The following is a 21,561-nucleotide window of genomic DNA, read 5'->3' as shown; positions in this document are numbered from 1 at the left end:
TGATCCATTCTACTAAATTTAAAGTAAAGCTTGAAAATGTGCTTAGTGGGTTTTCAGTCTATACAGTTATTAGATATTTGATATTGTGTTCCTGTTTTAGAATGCTTCATTTCTACTTATGTCAATGCCACTACAAAGTTACTTTCTAATTCAGTCTATATAATTGATCCAATTCTATTATTAAATAGAAGGTGAGAGGGTGTGGACACAATAAACTGTCACTAGTTAGTGAGTTACAATTCATGTCAAGGAGGGAAAAGGAACATCAAGATGGTAGAATCTCAGATCTATTGAAGCAAAGAAGAATTTTGGAATAAGTGGGTACATGATGATGTGTATTGCAGCATAATGGCTCTCATCCTATGGGTTGAAGATCCCTATAGGGGTCTGTGAATCCACAGTCACACCAAGCACTGTCATTCAGATTTTTATATGATAAAATGTGCCATGTAACTATAGAGTAGATAAAGTAGACTTTAGGTAGACAGAATAAATTATGTCTTACATATATAAGGATGATTAATTTCATTTTTTTGCCTTTTAAATTTTATTTATTTTATTTTGAGCTTAAATCCATAATATAGAATAGGAAAAAGATGATTATACACAAAACTGCAACTCTATTATGTACAATTTGCTACTTTGTTTAATTATATTAAAGTTATCATGTAACTTTTTTCTTTTTTTCTTTCCCTCCCCAACCGTGGAGAGATGGCTACTGTTAGATATTTTCTGTTTGTGTGTTTGTGTGTGTGTGTGTGTGTGTGTGTGTGTGTGTGTATGTTGTATGTGCTTGCATACATGCTTCTATCAAATTATTACCTCTGGATGCAGATAGTGTCTTCCTTCATATGTCCTTTATAGTTAATTTGAATATTTATAATAGTCAAAATAAGAGTCACTCAAAGTTATTCTTTTTATTTTTTAGTTTTTTTGCAAGGCAATGGGGTTAAGTGGCTTGCCCAAGGCCACACAGCTAGGTAATTATTAAGTGTCTGAGGTCAGATTTGAACTCAGGTACTACTGACTCCACTGCACCACCTAGCCAACCCCAAAGTTATTCTAAAAAAATATTGCTATTAGTGTATACAACATTCTCTCGGTTCTGTTTTTAAATATAGATGCTCTGTGATTGATAAAATACATATTCATTTAACATGACTTTAACTGAAGATTAAAAAAATAATCAGAGGGTTTTAATTTTGATTCTGTTGCTTATACACTGTATGCAAATGATTTAATCTTTTTGACCTCACTAGTTTCCTTACCAGTAAGGTGGATTATTTGTACTACCCACTTCAGTGTTGTTGGGATGAAGGTAATTTAGATACAAAGTGCTACATAGTTGAAGCTTGTTATTGTTACAATTTTCTTAATGCTTGATTATAGTTGAATATAGCTTTTGTAATTTGAGAAATTAATGTCCATGACTATGATTTATTGCATTTGAAAGCCTTTATAGGACATCTTCCTATAATTATTTAAAAAATATCTAGTTCCTAGTCCTCAATTTCCTCATCTATAAAATGAGTTGGGTTAGATGACTTTTGTCCCTTTCAGTTCTAGGTTTATGATTTTATGTACTGAGATCCATCAGTGATAGAAGTAGTATTCAAGGCAGAGTAGTTTAGAAACTTTTCAATGGATTATAGTTGGGACACTGAAAATAAGGAGAATAAATAACAGAATCATAGTTTCATAGAATTTAAGAGCTGTAATGAATATAATAAATCATCTAAGAAGGTAAGAATAGTACCTTGGTTGTTTGACTCCCAATAAAAAAAATCAACAACACCTCCCCCCAAAAAACAAAACTCCACTATTATCTACTGCCTTAGTAAGGATCTACGTTTGGATTCTACTAGATCTTCAATTCAATGTGATTTCTCTATACTAGTGTATTAAGTGGATTACCTATAAAATATAGAAATATCAGTCAGCTATAAAGTAATTTAAATAATTTCTTGGCCTGGAGATGATTAAAAGTAGGCAATCAAAGAAATTTAGAATAAGCCAAACAGCACTGCTTCCTTATCTCTTCTCATTTTTATAAGTTGGCATATGGACAGTATCCTAGGTTATCTGAAAAAAATCTTCATTAGGGTTAAATTTTCCAATTTTGTGAAAGATGCATTATTTCCCCCCAGACAGTTGACTACTGTTATTTATTTATTTATTTGTTTGTATGTGACTCTCTTCATTCATGTATAACTATTCATATACATTCATATAATGTAACTATTCATATATTATTCATACAAAGGACATGGTAGAAATACTGGCAATTTTCAAGTATCTAAATGACAAATTAAGAAGAAGCTGAATTAGACATTTTGATTTATATCAGAAAGAAGGGAATAGGATTAAGAGGAAAAATTTATCACTTTAGTTCAGACACTTATCCCCTCTCATTGATATATTACAATGGCTTCCTATTTTGACCCTTGGCTTCTAGGGTCTTTGCTCTCAAATCTATAATAGCTAGCGTTTATATGGAGCTTTAAGATTTATGAGACTATTTATAAATATTATCTTTTTTCTATCCTCACAACTATCCTGGGAGACAGCTATTATTTTTGTCCCCATTTTATAGATGAGGACAGAGGTTGAAAATATCTGAGGTGAGACTTAAACTCAGTTATACTTGACTCCAGGTCCAGAACTCCATACACAGAATCATCTGGCTGCCTCTATACTTCAAATAACTACCAAAATTATATTCCTAAAGCACAAGTCTTATCATTTTACTCCCTTGCTCAAGAACCTTTAATAATTCCCTTTTGCCTCTGTGATAAAATATAAATTCCTCAACTTTTAAATCTTTCATAATATAGCTCTAATTTATCTTTCCAGGATTATGGGAAGTAGACATTATTTTTGAACCCAAATTGGTTTCCTAACCATACCTCAAATTTCATAGTCCATCTCTGTGCCATTACACAGACTTTCTCCCCATGACATTTCTTCCTCCTAATTCCTAATCTCCCAACTCTAACAATTCCTAGCTTCTTTTAAGTTTGTTTACATATTACTTTTTTTGTTTATTTTTGCAAGGCTATGGGGTTAAGTGAATTGCCCAAGGTCACACAGCTAATCCAGGGCTGATCCTCTATACCACTTAGCTGCCCCATATATTACTTTTTATGTAAGTTTTTCTATTATCCTTCTAGTTATCTCTCTCTCTCTCATACATATATCTATTTCTTTAGATATTGTCTACTCTAAGTGGAATAAAACGTTTTGTCCTTTCAATGTCTTCATCAAACTCTTGCCATATATATATATATATATATATATATATATATATATATATATATATATATATATGGGGAGAGAGAGAGAGAGAGAGAGAGAGAGAGAGAGAGAGAGAGAGAGAGAGAGAGAGAGAGAGAGAGAATATACTTAAATCTTTGTTAGGGTGGATTGAGAAGATTATGGAGAGATTTAGAAAGACCTTACTAATAATTTTGACTGCCTATCCAAAAGTGGAATTCATTATTTTATAAGGTAGTGAGCAGAGGTTAGATGACCACTTATTTGGAATAATGGAGATTCATACACCTAATACTGGATGAAATCTAAATTTCATTCTAAACCTAAGATTCTATTGTCCTATATTTCAATTTGCTACCTGTTGGTTTAAATGCACTTCACAAGAGTTATTGAGTGGTTTCTGTTATCTAGTTTGTTGTTAGATATTGTCATTTGATCACAGGGATGTATGAAAGAAAAACAACCCATTAACTGGGTTTACTGATCAGGATAGCAATGTGATTTGAGATTGTCTCTACCAGTGATCTTTATTCTGCTGTTCTCTAGTGGTTAGATGAAAGCAATGCCAGCTAGTAGTCAGTTGAGCTCTGAGATTTCTGAAAAGCATGAACGGAAAGAAACGGATGTGTCTGACCTATATCTCAGAGAATGTTGTCAAGTATCAACCAGTTTAAGTATCAATGCACAAAATCAGACTTTACTCTCAAAACAGTACTGGACCTTGGATGTTCTCTATTTCTTTTGATGGCACTGACCAGGCAAAGCAGAAGATGCCAGCCAACACTGAGTGGTATTCTTTGTGATTTTATGATTTCCCTGAACAGCTGTCTCCACCAAGGAGCAAGTGCTGGGTAGGGGCTCTCTTCTGTTCTTGATCAATCACTACTGATAGTCACCTTAAGTCAGCAGGTTATTTATTCTTAATTAAGCAGATGTTGACAGCTGTCTCCAGGGCAGGGGAACAAGCAAAGTGTTTCACAAATGCATTATTAATTGCTCCTGTAAAAGAACAAGGCCAGCATAAGTCTTGAACTTCAACTGCAAAACCCTCAGGGCTTTGCAATAGAGAGATCTTGACAAAATAGACTTCACATTCTGCAGTACTGAACCTGCTCAATCAGACTAGCCAAAGGTGAATGTAAAAATTCAGATAGATATGTGATGATGTTTATCCTTTGATCTCCAAGAAAACCATGACACAGGGAGGTGATGTCAATACAAGCACATGAATTGGATTTGAATGAGGGGGTATTGGGCTAAGTCACCAGGCTCACTTTCTCCTCCAGAGCTACCTGGGTCAGGTGGTCAAAGATGAATCAGGATGACTGGCCCTGGGTGAAAGGCATTCAGGGTGAAGTGGCTTGCCCAAGGTCACACAGTTAAGTGTCAGGTGTCTGAAATTGGATTTGAACTTCTATCCTTCTAAGTCCAGTACTCTATTCACTGTGCCACCTAGCTGCCCACAATAGATACATGTAGAGCTTGGAAAACAGATGAGTAATTTATGATTTTAGCCTGTGTGTGGAAAAAAAGAAGTTATTAACATTGAGAAACCTATGTCAGTGAGATATTTTCTACAGGTATTGAGGAATGAATGACAGGAGAAAAGATCTGTATTTTCTGAAGAAAACAAAGGCAATGAGACATTTGTAAATCTAATTTTCAATTTAACCTGCATTGGATCACTCTGTAAGGGAATCTGGAATCTTTATTTTTTGATTCACTACTCTTTTTCCAAAACAGACGGTAATTTCTCAGTCCCAGCTGCCCAGAAACTAGAGAGTCATGTGCCTGAAAAACTGTCTGATGCCTCTGAAAAGCCAATATGTCAAGGAGATTAGAGAGTCTTTGATTACTGATTACTGGGGTAGTTCAAAGAATTATAGGCAAATATAACCAGAGGAAGGGAAATGACTGAATCCAGAGACTCTTTTATTCCTTAGAGTAATTTCCTAAAGAAATCAAATAGATAGAATATTTCTCTCTATTGGTAACCCACCCTTCTCTTAACAATTTAGTGTCCCACAGGAAGTTTTCCAGCAAACTATGATGGAGAAAAGGAAAGATCAGAACCAAATGGAGATTACTGATTTTCATAATCATCAGTGTTCTTGAGTGAGAGTGAAGGTTCCCCTTTGGGGGCTCAGATCAAATGGAATCTGCATGGACAGGTGGTGCAGTAGAAAGAAATCCAGGCCTGAAATTAGGAAGACCTGAGTTCAAATCTAGCCTCAGACATTTACTAGCTGACAGTGGGAAAATTACTTGTGTTTGCTTCAGTTTCCTCATCAGTAAGGTGGGAATAATAAAACCTACCTCCCAGGCTTGTTGTAAGGATTAAGTGAGATTATAATTATAAAGTAATAAATAGTTATTATCTTTATTCTTATTATTGGCAGAGATAGAAATCATGGAAGAAGATGGGATAGGCAACAGGTTCTATGACTGCCAAAGAATCTTTTGGCTGTGCCAAATCTGAATCGATTACTTCCCCTGAAGGATTGCCCAGTAACAGGAATAAACTCATTTTGCAGAATCAATTCCCTGCTGTCTATGTTAAGGCAAATGAGTGGGGATGTGAATAATCTGGAACAGTGGGTCACCTCAAAATATTTTCTGGTTGTTTTTGGAAGGTGTTTTTCAAGTCATGCACACATAATTTTTTGGTTAACAGCAAAGTTGGGAGGGATGGATGGTAGAATCAGGATTGAGAAATACCTCAGTGTAGAATGGTGAATTAAAATCATATTAATTTAACATTGTTAGTGGAACTTCTACCGTAGATAGAGTTAGGACAAAGGACTTATAACCTGCCTACAACTTAGTATATGAATCTTAGGCAGTTGATTGAGGCCAAAAGATATTAGCTAATTTATTGAGAGGGCCATAGCCATAATAAGTGTCAGCAGTAGGATTTGAACTCAGGTGTTCTTAATTCCAAACTTGACACTCTCCTCAATCTAAATAACATTACCCCAAGTTTAAATAAACTTCTTTATTTAGATATGCAAAAGCAAATGAATCACTATAGGATAGGGAGAACTGGAAGTATATGTGATAGTGTTGGAGAGCAGAAAGAATTTTGAACTTGTTAGAAAAATGATAGAATTTATTAGAATAATGTTAACATTAGCTTATTAGTCCAATGGTAACAAGAATTATTATTTTATGGATTTTTTATATTGTATTGTTTACGATAAGTGTTTGCAAATAGATCATTCTTCTGGACTGTGCCAGAATCACAGCAGTCTCCAGGTAGTTTATGTTTAATACTGAAACAAATGAAACACTCATAAGTAATTTAGCAGTTAACCAAAGAAAATTTACTTAGCCATAGAACAAAAAGCTATTCAACAAGGCTTTAGACATTAAGTTAATTTGGTTGAGGCAAAATTCCTTTGTTTGAGTTGTCCATTGTTTTCTGCCAGCCAGATATCAGAGACCTCTGTAACTCCTTATGACTTTTTTTTTTTGCAGTGAGATTAGGATATAATGTAAAAAATCTGAGTCTTTAGTCCACTCAGTCATTCAAATATCACTAATGGTCTCAATATCATTTCAGGAAAAAAAATGACCTCAATTTTCTTGGAATAAGGAGTTGAGATACTGCAACCTACAACCACAATGAAAATAATTGCATCAATATATATTCCAAAGAATAAAAAACTGAGAAATCCTCTGAGGAATTTTATAAATCCCTCCAAATTAAATTAATGTATACTTTGATGCTTGGTGATTTCAATTCAAAGGTATGCTTGCATGAGGACAATGAAAATATGGTTTAGTAATAAGGAATCAAACAAGCCAAGGAGATCAAAGACAAGTAGAATAACAAGAAACCCCTACTTATAAATCATGAATGCTTTCTTTGAGGAAAAGACAAAAAGATATTAGAGATACTGCAATCACCAAAGAACATCACCAAAAATGAAATGGATTTTAACTGACAGAAAATTACTGGTTCATGATGTGGGAGTTTTCCTGAATCAATTGTCTGTATAGTCTGACTTGAGAAAGATTAAATATGAATAGTAATCTATAAGAAAAGGATGCACATGAAGAAGAGACATAATGTACGATTAAAAACTTCCCCTTGACCTATTTAATTAAACAAATTAATGATGTCATAAATGGGAAATGGACATTATTACTAGCTTTAATTTCATATAAAAATCTAACTGATATAAATCAATTATCAGACTAAAAGAAACGCCTGTAAACACTTGGTTTATTTGCCCGTCAGAGGGAGATGGCTTCCAAAAGCCATCATTAATTTCAAAAATAAACTCATTTGTGAAATCTCAGGGAGTAGGAAGATGGGAGAATATATAAGCAATGTCACTTTATGAGACAATGAGAAACAGATGGACAAACAGTTTAAAAACAGCTTGCACAGAGACCAACTGAGCAATGAAATCCCATGAAATTGTTTTTTTTTTCTTTAGGTTTTTGTAAGGTAAATGGGGTTAAGTAGCTTGCCCGAGGCCACACAACTAGGTAATTATTAAGTGTCTGAGACCGGACCAGGTACTCCTGACTCCAGGGCCGGTGCTTTATCCACTATGCCACCTAGCCGCCCCCCATGAAATTTTTAAGAATGAAATTGTAAGGGGCAGCTAGGTGGTACAGTGGATAGAGCACCAGCCCTGGAGTCAGGAGGACCTGAGTTCAAATCTGAACTCAGACACTTAATAATTGTTTAGCTGTGTGACCTTGGGCAAGTCACTTAACCCCATTACCTTAAATAAAAAACATTTTAAAAAATGAAATTGAAAGAATAATAATGAGTCAAAAGATGGGAAAATGTATTTTTTTTAATTGTACTTTTCATTATTTGCACAGTAGAATGTCAGATTCAGTTGCTAATATCATTCCTGATGGCCAGCTAGTGGATGTGGAAATGGTGTTGAAGATAGCAAAGATGAACTGAGCAGTTGGTCAGGACTATGCTGGACATGATATAATTTTGAAGACATTTAGGGATCAATTCACAATATCTGAAGGAGAATATAGCAAAAGTGTGGGAAAAGCTTGGACTTTATTGCTACCAGAAAACAATTTGACCAAAGAATATTAATACCTTTGATCCCATATGTCTACTTTCTTAACTATATAAAATGATTATTTGAATGTCAAACATTGAAAGCAAGCTTAATGATACCATTAGAAAGGAACAGGCATACTTTTTGCAAGAATATTCCATGTTAGAACATAGCTTTTTGTTCACACAATTAACTGAAATTTATAGAAAATAAAAGATTCAAATATCTATGAGAGGGGGAAGTGCAGTTTATGGAAAATTGTAGTTACATTAATATTTGTACAGCATTTATTCACAAATTCTCTCACAGATAATGCAAATATTATTACTCTAACCATATAGGTAAAGGAATGAGTTTAGAAGGGTTAAATAACTTTCAGTTGCATCCAATTCTTTGTGCCCCCATTTGAAATTTTCTTGGCAAAGAAATGGTTTGTCCATTGCATCTTCAGCTCATTATACAGATAAACATCTGACTTACCCAGGGTCACACATCTAATAAGTGTCTAAGGCGAGATTTGAATTAAGGAAGATGAATCTTCTTGACTTCAGGCATGCTACCCTCTCCACCCTGTCACCTAGCTGCCCCATAATTGTCTTATTCAGGAACAAATATCCAGCAGTTAGAACTGGACTTGGAAGCTAGGTCTTCTGACTTTTTAAATAATGCTCTTACCAGTACAACATGTTATTATTGTTGTCACATCATTGTTGATAATATTGATTATGAAAAAATTTGGCATGGTCTCTGGTTTCATTAACAGAAATATAGCATTTTGGTCAGGATAGATGAGAATCCTTTCATATCCTTTCCTTGAAGGATATGATAGTTGTCTTCAAATTTGAAACTGGAAGGGGCCTTTTTTTGGGGGAAGAATATTCAATAGCTATATTATAAAATATTGACCATGACACAGCAGTCTATGAATAAGCTTGGGCCATGGAATTCAACTGTGATACAGACTGATTTTTTTAAACTTTGAATATTCATTCATAGAATTAATGTGTCTTCTATGTCCAAGGCACTGTCCTTGTTACTGAACATATAATGATAAAAGGAAACTGTCCTTGTACTCAAAAAACTGATCTACTATTGATCAGTCATTTAACTAGCAGTTATTAGGTGCCCACTCTTTGCCAATCACTGTGCTAAGTGGAGCAGAAGCACTTCCTGCACATAAACTATTTATACATACAAAGAAAGGCAAAAAACCTTACAACCCACCAGTTCCTATTTTTAAGGAATTTACAATATGTACACAGTAATGTAAAAATAAATGCATATAAAGTAAACTCAAGACAATTTGGATAGTGGTATGGGGAAGCTGAGGAGAGCATTAATCACTGTAGTTTTGGGGAGAGGGAAAGCCTTCTGTAAGAAAAAAGTTAGAGGAAGAATCTTGAAGTAAGATAAGGGTTCTAGGAGAGAACAATGTGTGTGTGTGTGTGTGTAGGGATGAGCAACAGTTTAAGCAAAGGTGAAAGATGTAATGCATAAAAGGAATAGAAATCAAATGACTTGTCAAAGGTTGCATAGCTACTAAGTTTCTGAAGCCAAATATCAACTCATGTCTTCCTACATTGTATGTCCAGTAGTCTATCTACTGTGCCACTGAGAAGCCTAGAATAGTTTCAAAAGAACATAGAGTGTGTAGGAGAGAGAGAGAGACATGTTTTTGCATTTTGGCTTATTTTCTTGTAAAATAGGTCACTAAAACTATTAGTGACCTATTTTCAAATGGAATTTAAATTGCTTTGTGAATACAGAGAACAGTCAGGACATTAAACCTTGGTGAGGACAGTGCCCTAGAATAATCATGGCATTAATAGCACATTGTGTTTCTTTAGCTCCTTGTGGCTGGAGAAGGGGTGGGAGTAGGGCTTTCCTCTCTCTCTCTCTCTCTCTGACACTGTGATAGAGGGAACAAATAAAGCCTCTTGATTTCATTAGAACTGACATTTTGCCTTGACATTTGCTTTATAAAAGCAGAGGAAGGCTGTGTATTGAAATGGGCATGGACACAAAGATGCTGCTAAGAAGAGTTATAATTGCTCTCTGGTTTGGAGGTGATGGATTCATCAGCCTGGCAGATGACACAGCATTTAAAATGGTCTGTTACATTCAGATAGGACAAGACAATGTGGCCGATGGTCACTCGATCCCCAGTCATGCTCCTGACTGCCTGGCTGTCTTGCGAACAGGTGTTGTGCTTACACTATTAATGAAGCATTCAAGGTAAAGCTAAGAGGAGATATTTTTTTCTCCTTCCTTCTTGGACAGATGCAAGTGAAATTCCAGAGGATATTTCTTTGGGAGAAAAGCCAAGGAAGAGAAGAGAAAAGGAAAGCTTGGGATTATTAGAGCTCATCAGCTGTGTGTAAACTGGTTTATTTTGGTTCAGATCAGTGGTGACTTAAGAAGGTTGTTCTCTGCAAGCAGAACATTATACCTCAGGGCTCTGGAGGCTCCTGAAAAGGAACAAGCATTTCAGCCTAATCCTACTGGGCAAGACTTGATATCCTGAGAGCTCACATTGCACAAAGACCTGTCTCTAAGCTTTTCCTTTATGAATATACAGGATTCCCTTCATTTGCCTTCTCATAAATATAGAACTGGAAGGAATCTCAGAAGCCATTTATTCCTTTGTTGTAGATTAAAAAAGAAAACTGAGGTAACTTGACTTTCCCAAGGCCACAAAGCCAGTAATAATTGGGGTTTAAATTTGAACTTGGGTGCTCTGCATGTTGATTTTCCCATTCCTTCCACTTATCTATATCTTCTTTTCATGTTTACAGTAATTTTCTCTATTTGAATTTAAATAATACCTACATTTCCTTTTATCCTTACTTACTGCTAACCTTTGTAATTGGTTCATAATCTCATCATCCAAAAGTACCTTTCCTATCCAGAGCTACTAATTATTTCTTAATTGCCAACCTTTTCTTAATCCTCATTCCTCTTAATCTCTCTGCAGTTCTGGACACTGCAATCACCCTCTCTTCTTTGATCCTTTTTCTTCTGTAGATTTGCTGACATTGTTCTATCATGATTCTCATCCCTCTTCTGGTCTGATTGCTTCTCTCAGTCTTCTTTGGTTTGTCTTTATTTATGTCATATTCAGTAACTATGAATATTCCTTCAATGTTCTTTCCTGGTCTTCTGTGATTTCATTAGCTCCATCATCATCATCTTTATCTAAATGATCCCCAGAGCTATTTGTCCATTTTATTCTCTCTCTCTCTCTCTCTGAACTCAGTCATGAATCATTGCCTATTGAACAATTTTGGATGTCCTATATGTCCTATATTCATCTCAAAGTCAGCAAGTATGAAACAGAACTTAACCCCTTTCCTCAATCCTCCCCTCTTCCCAGCTTTCCTGTTGCTGTTGAGGATATCACCAGCCTACAGTCACCTAAGATTTACAACCTTAGGGTCATCCTTGACTTCTCATTGGTATTCACCTCACAAATACAATCTGTTGTCAGATCTTGTTATATATGACATCTCTGAAATGTGTTTCCTTTCCTTTCACTCACACAGTTACCATTCCAGTTCAAGCTTTCATTCTTCTTCATCATTACTATAGAAACTGTATTCTTAATTGATCTCCCAACCTTAAGTATTGAATCCATCCTCCACTTAACTACCAAAGTGATTTTCCTAAAGCATAGTTCTATTTCATCCTTTCACCCTCAATAAAGGAGTAGGTTCTACCCATATTATTCCTATTTTACTGATGAGGTAACTGAGATACAGAATGGTTAAACTATTTGTCTAAGCTTACAAGATATTAAATAACCATACTAGGAAATGAATCCAGGTTTCTTGACCAATATGCTTTCCTCTTTATCAACTGCTTTTCCAGGAATTAGCAATATTTAGAATAAGAAGAAAACAATTTTGTAAAGGATTGGCATAATGTATAGTATATAGTATAAGAACTAATGCAATATGGGTATAGTGGAGAATGCCTTAGACTTGGCATCAAAAAAGTCAAGTTTCAATTCCTCCTTGGATACTTGCTAGTTGTATGGTCCTGGGCAAACTTCTTAACTTCTCTGAACTTCAGTTTTTTTTTTTTATCTGTAAAAAGGATAGTAATAGTATTATTCTCATAGTAAATGAGGGAGAAGCAAGGAATAAGTGAGAAATAAACAGTAAAGGAAAAAAATCAATGCATGTTTACTATTATCAGTACTATATAACAGTAGTGTAGTATTTTATAGTTTGCTTTTGATGAATTGAATGCCGGAGCTTGTGATTTGACTATCCTGGGCTTGGAGCCCACCAATAAGATGGAGCATGGAAGATCAAAGAGTGGATAAGAGCCATCTTTAAGTATTTGAAAGACTGTTCTGTTGAAAACAGACTAGATTTTTTTTCTGCTTGTCTCTGGAGTGTCAGTTCATGGGAGTTTCAGGGAAGAATATTAAGGTTTTATTTGAAGAAACAAACAAACAAAACAAGATAAATCCTTCTCTATCAGTCTGAGCTATCAAGTGAATTGAGCTGCCTTGGTAGTTAGTGGAGGTTTTCAGGAAGAAGTTGGATGACTCTTTGTTAGGTCTGTATTAGAAAAGAAGTATAGGCTGGATAAATAATGTTTGTCCTTTATTTTCAAAAGAAGACCACAACATCAGGAAGGTGATTACATGACAAACACTTGAATTGGATTTTGAGTGAGGAGGTGTTGTGCTAAGTCAGCAGCCTCACTTTCTCCTCCAGAGCCATCTGGGTCCAGTGGTCAGATATAAATGAGGATGACTGGAGATGGCCCTGTAAGAGAGGCAATCAGGGTTAAGTGACTTGCCCAAGGTCACACAGCTTGTAAATGGTATGTGTCTGAGAGTGGTTTTTCAACTCACATCCTCCTGACTCCAAGACCAGTGCTTTATCCACTGTGCCACCTATTCTCTGAATGCTTTTCCAATTCTGATATCCTATAAGTCTATGAACTCTGGAACAGGGATGCATATTGGAACCAGTTCAAGCACTAGAACAAATTATTAAATTTTCATTGTGAACTTTTATCTCTCAGAAATCAGATTGAGTCATTGTTAAGACTATAGAAAGTGATGAAAAAAATTTTCATAATGTCAATTAAACTTTAAAGTCTTCTGTGCATACATTTCCCCTTCAAAGAGTTGGTTCTTTAACATTTAGCAATACAGCCCTCTTTGGGATTGTATCTTCCCTTTCTGACCTGACTCTTTGGTCATCATGATTTGCCAAGAGCCCAAATTACCAGAATATAGATGGGGTTGGAGCAACAGAGTGAAATAAAACATAATCTTCAATCACAATTATTTGATTCTGAAGGTCACATGTACCCAAACTCAGACTAAGTGATTAGGGCTCTAAAAAAGAGGGAACCTTGAATGGAGGTGAAAGGAAGAAGGGTTGCAGATTGTCTTCTCTTCTAGTAGTTTTTAATACATTTCCTTAATTTCCAATTAGAGATTATAATTATAATTTAAATGATAATTTAAAATCATAACTTCTCATTTAGCTTAGATGAAACTTTAAACAATGATCTGATGTGCATATCCTATTTATTCGTTATTACCTATTATTTGTCTATCTTCCAACAATCTCAATTTAGATTTATATCTTTTAGACTTATTCTTCCTTTTTAATTGTTACCTCTTGTTTTGACTTTGGGAATTATTCAAAACTTTGCCACTTGTTAGAATTGGAAAGGCTTTTAGAGATAGATGAAACAAACCTTTCACTTTATAGATGAAGAAACTGAGCACGGAGAAATTGAATACCTTGCTTAAAGCAATACAGGGAAGTTGGTGATACATATAGAAAGAGAGTCAGCTTTATGAATAAGACATAATCTGAGGGAAGACCATTACAATACAAACATAAATTTTATAGTCAAAATGTTCTAAATTCTCATCTTTAAAGATTTATTCTGTTGGATCTTAAAAATTCCCATTCTCAAAGAATCCACTATTAAAATTTTCCATCCTACTTTAATAAATTAAGGGGAGAAAAGGGGGATGGGTAATGAGAATCAGGATTTGGGGAGAAAAAAGGGAAAAATGATAGAAGTAAATCAGGGTAAGGGTAAGTCAACTTGGTAACTTAAGTGAGGAAAAAGAGACAAGATTGTTGATCTTGCTTTTTGTATTTGCAGCCATGTTTCCTTTCTTGAGACTCTGTGAGGTTGTGCCTCTGGAAAGAAATAGGCTCATGATGCCAGAAAAGGCAATAGAAGTGAATGGATTAGATCATCTGACAGATGGGATTAATCAAAAGAGGGATCAGTTTTTAAATCCCAAATGCCTTTGGCAGCGCACAAAGATATCCAAGGTCCCAAATCTTGAATATCCACTGAATATTGATCTTGTCCATGGTAGTAGGTTATGAACAAGCAAGGGGATGCTTGCATATCCCAGTTTTGTGAATACTGTGAGTTTCAGCACTGGGGACATATACTAGTTCCCATATGGAAAGACTCATGGAGAGATCTGAGGTTAAAAAACTGAACTGCTTCAAGTTCTATACACAGAACTGTGTATAAGAAATGGACTTGGGAGTATGCTTATAAACTAGTTAAGGGGTGGAAGTTTTAAAGGAAAAGTTCTTTGTTAGTGCTATACAAAATGACTTTTATTATTAGAATATAATTAGCGATCAACCTTTCAAGGAAGAATAGGGAATATCTGAAAACAAGATCATTTGAAACAGGAAGTAAAAGAAGACCTTTGCATTCAACTTTTCATTAATCACTTCCCACTTAAATGGGAGGAGGGGTAGGAGGATGTTGTTTTGTTGTATATCAGTTATCTTCTATTTCCATTGTGAAATGTTCCAGCAGGAATATGATGAGTAGTAAAAGGAAAGTTTTATCATTTTGAATGAGAGTGCTATTCTCTGTATTTCTAAGGTAAAAAAAAAGTTCCAATGTAAGCAAAATTGGTGGTTAGCAGGTGTTTGATTTTCTGGCTCCTTTAATGATGACTGAGATTGTATTAGTGGATGGGTCATTTGCAAAACCACAGCAAATCAATGAACAGGGAATCTACTTAGATGTAGACCCTGAGCATTGATATCTCCTGACATGTAACATCAGGCAGGACAATTAATGCAAATGCATCTGCCCTCTGGTTATGTGACAAGAATCCAATCAACTAATTCAATTTCTACAATCCCCCTTTGGGTTCCAGCTGGACTCTTAAGACAGAAACCTTTTACAGCCAACTTGAGAAGTGTTAGAATTTAATGTGTAGTCATTTGAGAGAACAATGAACATTTCAGAAGGTCAATGAACTTCTTAGGTCAACTCATCACAAATATGAGCTATTAGAAGTTCTATTTGAAATTTTTGGAAAATATTCCTATCAAATGTTTCAGGGATTTATTCCTGATATAGACATCTTCATTACAATGAGAGGTTATGATTGATGGAAAATCATACAGCTTTCATCTTGTATTCCATCCTAAAGGACCTTCTTCTTAGTGAACTCTGCTAATCATCAGTGAGTTGCTACCTGATAGCAGATTAAGACTTAAGCTTTCCAGGGGTCTTTGCATTTTAATATAGTACTCTTAAAGTCAGTAAATCTTTTAAGACTTCCAAGAAATGAATCTGTAATGCTGTAAATGTGGGGAACCAGGGAAAGCTATGAGGGAGACAAATTTGAATGAGAACTTTTCATAGAGCCCCCCAAATCATGCCAGAAATGGGGGAGACAAATACTTCAAAAAATCAGCCCATCTCCTTGATATTTCTGGAAGTCAGGGAAACTGGGATCTACTGTATTCACCCCATTGGAGAAATCCCCCCTGAAATTGAACTGTCCTCCCCTTAACTCAAGTGGATCCTTGAGTAAGGATCCAAACAGATCAAAAAATTGTCTGGAATACTATAACCTTCCTCAGGAAGGATTGTTTCATTTTTTTGTCTTTGTTTTCCTAGCATTTAGTATATAGCAAGTGCTTTAAAAAATTCTTGTGATTGATTGCTAGTATTTAATCAGTACTTTTCTCTTTCTAGATTCCTTTTCTCTTCTTCATTAGGATGTTAAATTTGGAAACTTTTTTTTTAATTTTCAAGGATTTCTTTATTTTTGAAGTGATTTATTGTTTCACTTCTCAGTTGCTTCCTTAGTAGTGATCCTTTGCCATGCTTTGCCTGCTACCTGCTTCCAGGAATGCAGAGATTGCATTCAAAAGATAAACAACTATCAAGATGAATATATTATACTAATGATTGTTATTCAGATCTCTCTTTTCCTTTAGAATTGAGAGACTACAGGACCTTCCAACTGACTCATATTTAAATTCAGATCCTATTTACTACCATTTCTCTTAAGAGACTGAGGTCATAAATACATTCCTGGAGGACACAAAGGAGAAACTTTTAGGAGGCTCAGATCACTACAGTAGCACTGCTCCCTGGAACTTTATCTGGCTTTTTCTCAAACTCTTTGATTTATGGTACAGTATAAGTCACTGAACTTGAGATTGTTGAAAATGAAAGTACTGTTCTTCATCAACCTCAAACCTAGCTGAATATTGTCCCCCCATATGAATCTAGGTAAAGGCAGCAGGGATCTGAGTTCATCTCTAGAACGCCTTTCAGGCTGTGTTCCTCTAATCCTACCCTTTGGGCTAACAATCACAGAAAGATTCTGAATCCCTCTGGATAGGTGCTCAGTACAGTTAAGATCTGTTCCAACATTTAACCTGTTTGAGGATGGTTCTATTTTCAATTTGATATCTATTATTCCTAAAGGAAATAAATCTTCAGAACATGCTTCCCCACCTATTAACTGCTCTATGCACATTAGGGGACTTCGAAAAGGAAGTCCAAAATAATATTAGGAGGCATTTCAGATCAATTTTCAACCATAATTTTTCTATTCGAATGTCTGGAACCTTGAGGACCTCTTCTTAATTACTTGACCATCTATAAAAATGGGAAATATTCTTATACACATACACAATGGCATTTTTGTCTGGGATGGGTGAAGCTGGAGAGGGGTCAATTTCCCCAAAATGCATGTTGTAGTTTTAGATTGCAGAAATGCCAACCATGGAAGCAATAATCATCTTGCTTATTCACATATTACTGTTGCAGAGTATTTTGATGTCCATACTTCTGATTCTGAATGATGACAAGAACCAATAGGAAATATTTTGCCAACTAAAGATACTTGTGAAACATGATTTTTTTTGTCTCAAAGAATTTGAGGAAGCTGTATTATTCTATATTTGAGATTCAGAATATTGCCTTTCTTAATGCTATGTGTTATGAAAGACTTGCTCCAGTAGATGTCTCTATGATACAAGCACAAAGAGATTTGCTTTTCTTTCTCTGCAGCTCTTGGTATCAGGAATATAGGTGTAGGGATTTGGGATTACCATGCATGGGGATTTGCATAGAGACCAAGTCAGGGATTGTTTGTATCTTTGAGTTGTATAAATGGGCTTTAGGTAGGGAGGAAAATATCAAGGAACATGGTTTTTATGCCTCATGTTTCTAGGTTGGTTGATTAATAAAAGCAGAATAGATAATTGTAAGAAAGCTTTTATAAAGAGTGTGTGTGAAAAATAATATAGTCTATGTGACCAGCATGGGGCCTTCTATAGGAAAAACCCAGTCAGTTTTGGGGAAAGGCTTTTCAATTGTTTTTTGATGTTCCAAAGAGGCAGTTATCACCTCAAGGAAAGAAAAAGTTTCTTACTATCTAGAGCTATATAGAATGAATGGGGCTCTTTCTATACTCAGGTAGTGTGTTCTTTGTTTTTGGAAGTGTTTAAACAAAGAATAGGTATCCATCTGCTTGGGAAAATCTAGAAGTGGGTGCTGATGAGGTATGGTTTGGGCTAGATGATCTTTGAGTTCTGAGCCTTTATGATCCAACAAATCAAGGGTTTTTTCAAGTCACTGAACCTTACACAGTAATTCTAGTGAGTTTTCTTATAATTTTTATTTCAAAGGAGGAGTGTATGGGTACATTTCAATCTTTCTTCCCATAGAAATCAGCAGCAGCTGAGAGGGCATAAGTATTTTATGTGTTCTTGAAATTTAAGTGTAATGGTAATTTGTAGAAAGCACCACATCTATGCATACATATGCACTATAGGTCAAAGACCTTGACTTCAATTTCAGGTAAAATTCTAAAATATATTACTGAAGAGATAATAAACATCTAGAAAGAAATAAGGATAGAAAAAGAGCTAATACAATTTCTTTAGGAACAGACCACATCACACTAATTGCATTTCTTCTTTTTTTTTGACAGGGTTATTGTTAACGTGATATAATCTGGGAAATACTATAGTAATAGTGTCCCTAAGATTCGCAAAGTATTTGATAGACTCAGCTTGTTTTTTTCTGAAAGATAATATTGATAATAATAAAAACTATTATTTGTATATGTACTTCATAGTTTACAAAGTATTTCACATATATTATCACATATGATCCTTCCATTATTATACAGCTTTTACAGATGAGGAAACTGAGGGTAAGAGAAGTTATATGTCAATACAGAGTTATACAGCTAGTATCTGATATGGGATTTGAACTCAAGTCTTTCTGACTCCTGAGTCTAACACTCTTTTCATTATAGATGGAGAGATATAAGCTAGATGATAGTACAGTTAGAAACATTGTCAACAAGATCAGTGCTGAAACAAGGATGCCCGTTATCATGCTATTATTCAATATTGTATTAGAAATGTTAGCTTTAACAAGAAGAGAAAAAAAGAAATTGAAGGAATTAGAATGGGCAATGAGGAAGCAAAATTCTCACTCTTTTCAGATGAAATGATAATATACTTAGAGAACCCTAGAACATCAATTAAAAAGCTACTTGAAATAGCAACTTTAGCAAATAAACTTTTATTTAGAAAATAATTTAGAAAACAAACTCATGGGGTGGCTAGGTGGCACAGTGGATATAGCACCGGCCCTGGAGTCAGGAGTACCTGAGTTCAAATCTGACCTCAGACACTTAATAATTACCTAACAATTGTGTGGCCTTGGGCAAGCACTTAACTCCATTTGCCTTGCCAAAAAAAAAACTAAAAAAAAAATAAACTCACATAAATCATCGACATTTCTATATATTATCAGCAAAGCAAGAGATAGAAAGAGAAATTCCATTTTAAGTAATTATAGACACTTTAAAATTTTGGGGAATCTCCTCCTAAGAGAAATCCAGCAGTTAGATAAATATAATTACAAATAACTTTTCTCACAAATAAAGTCTGATCTAAACCAGAAAAATGTAAATTGCTGATGGATAGGCAGACCTAATATAATAAAAATTACAATTCTTATTAAATTAAATTACTTATTCATTACCATACCAATCAAACTTCCAAAAATTACTTTATAGAGCTAGAAAAAATACTAACAAAATTCATCTGGAGGAACAAAAGGTTTAAAATATAAAAGGAATTAATGAAAAATGCAAAGGAAGGTAGCTAGAGGTGCTGAATCTAAAATTATATTATAAAGTAGTAATCATCAAAATAATCTGATACTGGCTAAGACATAGAGCAATGGATCAATGGAAGAGGTTAGGTACCAAAGAAACTCGTAAATAGCTATAGCAATGTATTGATTGATAAATCTAAAGACTCAAGCTTCTGGGATAAGAATTCACTATTTAACAAAAACTACTTGGAAAACTAGAAAGTAGTATGGCAAGAACAAAGCATAGAAGCACAACCCACACCCTATAAACCAAGTCAAGGTTGAAATGGGTGACAGATTTAGACCTAAAGGGTGATACTATATACTATTTAGGAGAAAAAGGAATATTTTAATTGTCAGATCTATGTAATGGGGAGAAGTTTATGACCAAAGGAGAGAAAGAGGATATAATAAATTGCAAAATGGATAATCTCAAGTACATTAAATTAAAAAGGTTTTGCACAAATAAAACCAATGCAGCTCAGATTAGAAAGAACACAAAAAGATGGGAAACAATTTTCACAGGCAGTATTTTTGATAAAGGACTCATTCCTAAAATATATAGAGAACTGAGTCAAATTTTTAAGAAGATAAGTTCTTCTCTAATTGATAAATGGTCAAAGGACATGAACAGGCAATTTTCAGATGAAGAAATTAAAACAATCTATAGTCATGTAAAAATTCTCCAAATCATTATTGATTTGAGAAATGCAAATTGTAACAACTCTGAGGTACCACCTCACACCTATCAGATTGATTAAAATGACCAAAAAGGAAAATGATCAGTATTGGAGAGTATGTGGGAAAACGAGGACACTAATGCATTGTTGGTGGAGTTATGAACTAATTTAACCATTCTGGAGAACAATCTGAAACTATGCCCAAAAGGCAATAAAGCTGTGCCTACTCTTTAATTCAGTTTTACCACTACTAGGTCTATATCTCAAAGAGATCATAAAAAAGGGGGACAAAGATCATAAAAAAGGGGCCGCAGTGGATAGAGCACTAGCCCTGGAGTCAGGAGTACCTGAGTTCAAATCCGGCCTCAGACACTTAATAATTACCTAGTTGTGTGGCCTTGGGCAAGCCACTTAACCCCATTGCCTTGCAAAAACCTAAAAAAGGGGGGCAAGACCCACAGAAACAAAAATATTTATAGTGGTTCTTTTTGAAGAGGCAAAATATTGAAAATTGAGGAGATGACCATCAATTAAAGAATGACTGGTATATGAATGGTATATGAATGTTATGGAGTACTATTGTTCTGTAAGAAATCAAGAGCAGGTGGATTTCAGAAATATCTGGAAATACATGAATGAACTGATGCTGAGTGAAGTGAGCAGAACCAGGAGAACATTGTATACATTAACAGCAACATTGTGTGATCCATATCCAGAGAAACAACTATGGAGTCTGAATGCAGAGCAAAGCATACTATGTTCCTTAAAAAAACCCTTTTTTAAAAACTTTCTTTCTCAAGATCCCCCCCCCTCCAGTTCTAATTCTTCTTTTGCAACATAATTAAAATGGAAATATGTTAGACATAATTGTACATGTACAACCTGTATGAGATTGCTGCCATGGGAAGATAGAAGGGAAAGGAGGGTGGCAGAAATATTTGGACTCAAAAGCTTACAAATTGATGAATGTGGAAAACTATCTTTGTATTAATTGGAAAATAAAGAGAAAAAAGAAAAAATAGATAAAATAAGGCACAGAGTATTGGAGTGACAGATTGAGAATCACGTGGTCAGAGGATAACATGCTGAGTCTCAAAAGAAGACAAAAACCTAGAGTTATA

Source organism: Macrotis lagotis, chromosome 4, assembly GCF_037893015.1.
Source record: "Macrotis lagotis isolate mMagLag1 chromosome 4, bilby.v1.9.chrom.fasta, whole genome shotgun sequence".
In the NCBI taxonomy this organism is placed as follows: Eukaryota; Metazoa; Chordata; class Mammalia; order Peramelemorphia; family Peramelidae; genus Macrotis; species Macrotis lagotis.
The sequence above is the reverse complement of the archived record's forward strand: the minus strand, read 5'-3'. Positions refer to the sequence as shown.